A 7,029-nucleotide genomic window follows, 5' to 3' on the forward strand; every position below is an offset into this window, starting at 1 on the left:
GCATTCAAAGTTAGAATAAAAGGAACTTCCAGGGATCCATTGTCTAGCTTCAGCAATTATCAACATTCTGCCAGTCTTAGTTCATCTACCCCTTCCCTTCATCCTGCTAGTGTATTGTAAAGCAAATATCAGATATAATTTCACCTGAAATATTTTAGTTGGTGTTCCTAATTGATAACTTTTTACATTCCACCACGTCATTATTTACCTAACAAAATTAACAATAATTCCTCAATATCGTTTACATTTAAATTTCATGGTTATCTCAGACATCGTTTTTATAGTGTTTTTTTTTCAAAATCCACATATGTCATACAGCTGTGTCTCCTTTATTGCAAAGCAGGAAGGACCAGGGCATTTGTTCTGAACAATGTCTTGTGTCTGTATTTGTCTGATTGTTTTCTCGTGGAGGAAGGTAACATGGTCTTTTACCCTCTGTCTTTCCTGTAAACTGGGACTTACGTTCAGGCCCTTGCTCAGACTGGAGATCAGTATGTTTAGGCACCGCTCCTTCATGGCGGTGCGGTTACTATTGGGCACATACTTTCTGGTTGTTTCACTTCTGGCGATGCCAAGATTGATCAGTAAGTTTGGTAGTGTCAGTCCACAGAGTTCCCTGTTAGCCTTTCATCTGATGATTGTAGCATCCATTGGTGATTTTTACCAAGGTCTATTATTTAATTTGGAATATTAGTGATTTTTAAAAATTATTTTATTTCTTTTGTATTTGCTATCTGGGACTCTTCCACCTCCAGAATACTGGAGTTGCCAGCACTCAGGGCCAAGTGAGGGTTGGCCTGCCTTGTTCCATATTTAAACAAATTAGTTCAAGCTTGCTCCAACTGAACTGACCCTTTGTACTCAGGTAATGTTGAAGACCATGAGTATCCTAGGAGAGGGGTCTATCTTTTGCTCCAGGAGAAAAGGAGTTCTTTTTAGGAATTGCGGGAGAGGCCTTTTCCAGGGCACAGGGAGCTCAAGGCTGCTGAGGGCTGTTGGCCTGGCCTCCAGGCACTGGCTTCGCTGGTGCGGAGGCTCTCTTGAGCCTCTCCCACCCCATTCAGGCTCAGTCTGGGGCTCTGGTTCTCCTGTCCGTCCCCAGGGAAGCAGAAGCCATGAAACCACTGACCCCGGGGACCAAATGCCTGAGCCTCTGATGCTCTGACTTCCTGGCTCCTCCCTCTCTGTTCCCAGATGGACTCCAGGCCCTTTGCCGCCCTGGTGTGGACACTGGGCTCCACACCTTCTTTGAGACACAAAAGTGGAGCGGCCCTCCTGCGGAGGGTCCCTCCTAGAACTGAAGTCTCTGAAGAAAGCCACACAAGAAGCAGTGTCGTTGACAGGCCCCGTCTCTGGGTTTCATACTCAGCTCTGAGGGGCCAGGACTGAGCGGGGGACGGGGCTCCATCAGCCTGTGTGGACAGCTCCCTCCGCGGCAGCGGAGTAAATCGGACAGGTTAGTCTTCCTTTCCTGCAAAGGACAGGCCTGCGTGGAAAAAGCAGCACCAGCATGCATTTTTGGGGGGAGATGTATTTTATACAATATGTACTTTAGTGGGGTTCCATGGTATACATTGTTGGCTTTCAAATAATGAGACTTTTAATCTGCTTAAGACACTAATTGAAAAACATATGTATATATTTTTTAAATAGTCACCTGACTTTAGGTGGTTACAAACCAGAGGAAAAACTGTGTTATTTCTTTGTATTCTCATCAGTAACTTTTTAGCTTAAAATGACTATTAGCTGTTTCTAAAAAATAAAATCCACTTGAAAGCAGAGTGGTTTGCCCTCAGCGAGAGAAGCCAAAGGAGATGCCACAGGCTGAGCCCCGCAGGCACAGCTGGCAGGGCACAAGAGCTAGCTTGCCCCTGCACCTCTCCCACTTAGACACTGGGTGGCAGACTTACCTTCTAGATGGAGGCGTCTAGCACTTTCTAGCCAAAGCCTCTGGAACTGGTGACCTTTACTCCGCTGCTAGCTGCCACCCACTCTCAAGCAGATCCCAGAGGCATCTGGTGGGCTCCCCAGAGAGATTGCAACTGAGCTTCAGTGGGGCTGGGGGCAAGGGGAAGAGGAGCCCGGTTCGGGACCGCCCACCCCGGTGCCTGACGACAGCTGCAGTGGCATCAGGCCAGGGCCTCCTGGATCCCAAACCTCGTGGCTTGTGGCTATAGTGACTCCACTGTGGTGCCAGCCATGCCTCTTTTCACCTGCCTGCCCCAGGTGTGGGGCTTGGAAATGTCTCCAGCTTCCCTGAGCTGACTCATGGTGCATGGTCTTTCGGATGTGCCAAACCTGCGGAGGCTGTGCTTTATGCATGCTTCTGTCAAATACAAGGTCTTGCCTGGAGTGTGGGGACTGCTGAGTGCCAGCAAGGACAAATGTGCAAGCCTGTGCACTCAACAACTGTGAAACTGTGGTTTCATCAACATTCAAGGAGATGGGAAATAAATGAATGGAGACAGAACTCCTCCCATCCCACCCTGGGTTTAGATATCAATAAGCGTAAGTCCTCCTTGGGGACAAGAATATTCCCTGCTTTACTCCTGGGTTCCTGGGGTCTGTCACATGGTGAGGACTTAGCGAATGGCTGCTAAATGAACGATCAAACGAATTAATGTTGACACAGTAATTAATGTTAAAAAATGATTCAGTTTAACCTCTCAATTTTAGGCATGGTCCCCAGTGGATGGGAATGTATGGTTTCTAGGATGCCTGCCTTCATCTTTCTCTCTGCTTCCTCACCCCCAGTCAGTTCCACCCCAGGATCTCAACTTGGGGTATCCTTGAACCTTTCTTACCTGCAGCTGAAATCTCCCACACTGCAATTTGAGGCCGTTCTTTTTTTCTGTGGCCTCAGTGCAAGTTGGTGATGGGATTGGGGAATAATATCATTATGGAGGCATTATGTCCCCTCAAAATCTATGTGTTGAAGGTCTAACCCCGAGTACCGCAGAATGTGGCTGTATTTGGAGACAGGGCCTCTAAGGAGTAATTAATGTTGGGCCATAATCCAGTGACTAGTGTCCTCATGTAAAGAGTGTACTTGGGCACACGGCCCCAGGAAAGCATGCAGAGGGAGGACCGTGTGAAGAGACAGCAAGAGGGTGGCGATCTGCAAGCCAAGGACAAAGGAAAGCAACTCTGTTGGCACCTTGATCTTGGACTTACAGTCACCAGAATTGTGAGAAAATATGTTTCTCTTGTTTAAGACGCTCAGTCTGTGGTATTTTGTTATGGCAGTTCTAGCACACTAATCCAAAATGATGTGATACATGATTACAATATAATACACACGATATGATGCACAATGTCTTGGCTCTGTTGTCAGCGTGTCCAGTGTCTAAAGGACTGTGATCTAACTGATGTGATGGTGGTCGAGGTTTCCACCTCCCCTCCCCGATGCCGGCCCCTGGCTCCTGCCCAGTAGGCAGTGAGGAGAGAGAAGGACCTCCCAAGAGAGGACAGATGTCCACAGCTTTAGTCCTGGCACAGGCTGTCCTCCTATAGCCCTCGGGAGAGAGGGCTCCTGAGCACCACAAAAACCCAGCTCCCCAAAGAAGTCAGCACGGCCGGCCGCAGCGTCTCAAAGGTCGACAGATTGAGATAAATTAGGCTTGTCAGAAAGAGAAAGCAGCCAAAGAGGCTGCTTGTTGGAGGTTAGATTAGCCCAGAGAAGATTCCGTCGAGGCTCTACAACCTGGGGACTGAGGACATGGGAGGAAAGAAAGAGGGCACAGTGCTGGCTGGGGGAGTGTCAGACAGAAGCCAAAACTCTGGAGCGAGAATCAGCTCAGTGAACAGGAGCTCCTCAGGCTCAGAGACCACTGGGGGGCGGGGGAAGCTGGGGCAAACAAGGCAGTGTCTCTCGTCTATTTCACCAGAAACAGTCACATTGAAGTGATAGGGTTTGGTCTTCTGAGAACCGACTAATGGTAATTCTCTCTACAAAGTGGAGATTCTGGGTCACACTCAGGGTGGAGGGGCCCGGATGGGTGGAGGGGGCTAAAACTGAGATTCAGGGATGTCTATAGTTAAGTTTGGGGGAAGTCAAAAGTTATACACAGATTTTTCGACTGGAGGGTCATCACCCCTTACCCCCACATCGTTCAAAAGTCAACCACATTGGTCAAATACAATCACATTGGAGATTAGAGTTTCAATGTAAGAATTTGTGGGAGACACAATTATGGACAATTCAGACCCTAATTATTCTTGGGTAAGATATAACTGGTATTGACAACAAAAAGGCTAGTACCTTTTAATTCCCCTATGAGAGACCCAAAACCTCATAGCATCCTCAAGGGATGAGTGTTTTCCATGGCGGAGCCAGCGTTCCAAGGACAGGGAAGAGGTGCAGGAAACCCAGGGAGACTGGAGAAGGAGAGGGCAGGAGAGAGAAGGGGCTCCTGAATGCCTGGGTGGGTGGCACTTCCTCGGCAGTGGGAGCTGCTGGCTCAGCCTCCGCTCTCAGAATGCAGGACACAGGCTCTCTGGCTGCCATGAGAGTCCGCTGCTTTCTGTATGGAGACCTGAGAACCGTTTTTCTAAGTGTATAGAGGCAGTGAGATCCTACGGTTGGGCTGTGGGTCCCTTTGTGTGCCATGGTTGCACCCCCGGCAGCTGATATCGTGTGTAAGATACTTCTGACCAGCGCGATGGGAGTGGCACATTGAGTGCCCTCCGCCCTCTCCCTTGGAATGAAGCAGGAAGGGACCCGGTGGCAGTAAAGACAGGGCTATTGTCAGGGAAGAAACTCCAAGTATTTGCTCTGTACTATTCTCTTCTTCTGCCTATGTAAGCTTCCCAAGGCAGGGCTGCTGCACACCATTGTGTAGGTGCTCACTAGACATGCTAGGAGGCACCATTCACAACCTTTGTGCAGTTCTAACTGGCAGCTCTCTGTGAAGCTGGAGACCACGGGGAACCCAGGAGCCAACCCCGACTTGCCATTTCAAAAAGACTTGTTGCCTTGCCAGGGGCAGCTGACCTTTTCACCAGCAATGGTGTGAGGTTGACAGGATTCCAGCCATACAGCCAATGAAAGATGATGGCCCTCCCAGGTATTTCCCTCCTGGAGATGACCTTTAAGGAAATTAAAAAGCCAGTAGTTCTCAAGGTCTCATACTAAGTTGGATATTTTTATTTTACTTTCCCTTCTCATTGCACAGAAACACTTTAACCAGTATAATACGCTGATGGAAAATGTTGCATATTTACATCCCAGAGTGTAAGTCATAGGCTTGATTTTTAGCCAAATGTGATTTGAAATGGGAAAACATAGCTGCAAACAGCCCTGAAGGCGATTAAACCCCGATGGGGGTTGGTGGTGGTGGAGACAGGACAGACCCCGGGCACTGGCTCACTCCACACGATAGCTAATGAGTTGTGTGCCCCGACCCATGGTGCAGTTTCTGAAAATGCACTTAACATCTCTGCCACTGCTTTGCCAGAAACTTTTTCCCTATGGAAAAGAACATTAAAATTTTAATTATCTCTTACAGCTTTTCAAGTTGCTAGGAAGAACCCTGTGACTTGCCAGTATTACTTACTGGAGAATATAGGACTCTTCTGAAAAACATCTCTTTTCCTTCGGGGGTTTAGAAGAGAAATCTGGAAGGAAGAGTGATACATTAGCCATGATGTCGAGTGGGGGAGAGGTTGATGTGGCCGGAGCCATGGGACTGGCCTTTAAAATAAGAAAGAGTCGCCCTGGCTTTCAGAGAAACTTGGAAGGGGGTTTCTCTCACTGCAGAGAGCTCAACGGGGCTCCTCATTTAGGTAAAGCCTGACGCAGCCCCCGTCCCTGGCTGATAGGAATAGAAGGAGTAGAGGGTGTGGGCAAATTTATTGTGAAGATAGCATTTTTTCCCCACTGGAAAAAAATCCTTTTTTGATTCCACTGCTCTACCCCATTGATCTGCTTTCCTTTAGTGCAAATTTTCTCAAAAGTTCACCATTCCTTCTTGAAACCACTCCAATGCAGAGTTCTGCCTCCACTGTGTCATAAACCCACGCTGAGCAAGGCCACCAAAGCCTCCAAACAGCTAAATGCAATGGCCAGTTTTTCCTCTGGTCTTCTCAGCCTGTATTTGACATGGCTGATCATGCTTTCCTTCCTGAAGGAGGAGGTGTCTCACTACTTGTCCTTCTCAGTCTTGACATCTCTCCTTGGATGCCGAATAGGTACCTTAAATATGGCCAGAACCGAACTCTTAATATCCACCATCCGAATTTGTTCTTTCTTCCTATCAGTAAATGCTTAGGCCAAACATCTTGTGGTCATCTCTAACTTTTTTTAATACCCCACAACCAGCCCTGGGACAATTCCTTTCAGACTGACCTTCAAATGTAACAGACTCTAACTTTTACTCACCATTTCTACTGTCATGCCCCGGGCCCAGATCACCCGCCTCCCTCCCCCGGATGAGGCGGAGAGCCTCCACGCCGCACTCTGCCTCTGCTCGCCCTCCCCGCACAGACTGCCAGCACTCCAGCCTGCGTGAGCGCATCAGTATTTAAGTCGGGTCAGAGGATCCAGACTTGCCGTCTTCCTTTAGTATTCTGCCTCCTTCCTCCTTCAAGAAGTGTATGGTCACTTCTAGGTAGGGGGGCAAGGAAAGGACTGGTAGAAGCAGGACTTGAGTCAAGCTGGAATAACACGTAGGATTTGAATGAATGAGGCAGGACAGACACTGCGCCCTGGGGAACACCATGAGCAAGGAAGGTCCTCGAAGGAGTGAGTCTCAGGATGCGTTCAGACCAGCGAAGGGCCCAGTGGGGTGGACATCTGCATTCATGGTGGGCAGTGCCTGGAGAGACAGATTTGGATCAGATGGTGGGAAGCCTTGAATGCCACACTCAGGAGATTGGCCTTTATCCTGCATTTTCCAGTAGGCTTGGGCATAAGGGAAGTGGGAGCAACTATGACATTCACTTAGCATAGTTATCTCAGCTGCCTGCCAAGTAGTCTATTCAGTCCAATTCACAGACAGAGCTTTGTTGAGCATTGAGAAGTCACTTGCT

General features: G+C 48.5%; 1 long non-coding RNA gene across 1 annotated transcript; it reads right to left on the reverse strand.

The window, feature by feature from the left end:
* Positions 1-5,513: 5,513 nt before the first annotated feature.
* On the reverse strand, positions 5,514-6,667 carry LOC118501072. Its single transcript, XR_004903649.1, has 2 exons — positions 6,347-6,667; positions 5,514-5,692 (listed from the first exon to the last, which is right to left on the reverse strand). It is a non-coding gene; the product is annotated as an uncharacterized LOC118501072 (long non-coding RNA).
* Between the last annotated feature and the right edge of the window lie 362 nt (positions 6,668-7,029).

This window comes from Phyllostomus discolor, chromosome 6 (genome assembly GCF_004126475.2).
Source record: "Phyllostomus discolor isolate MPI-MPIP mPhyDis1 chromosome 6, mPhyDis1.pri.v3, whole genome shotgun sequence".
NCBI classification, from domain to species: domain Eukaryota; kingdom Metazoa; phylum Chordata; class Mammalia; order Chiroptera; family Phyllostomidae; genus Phyllostomus; species Phyllostomus discolor.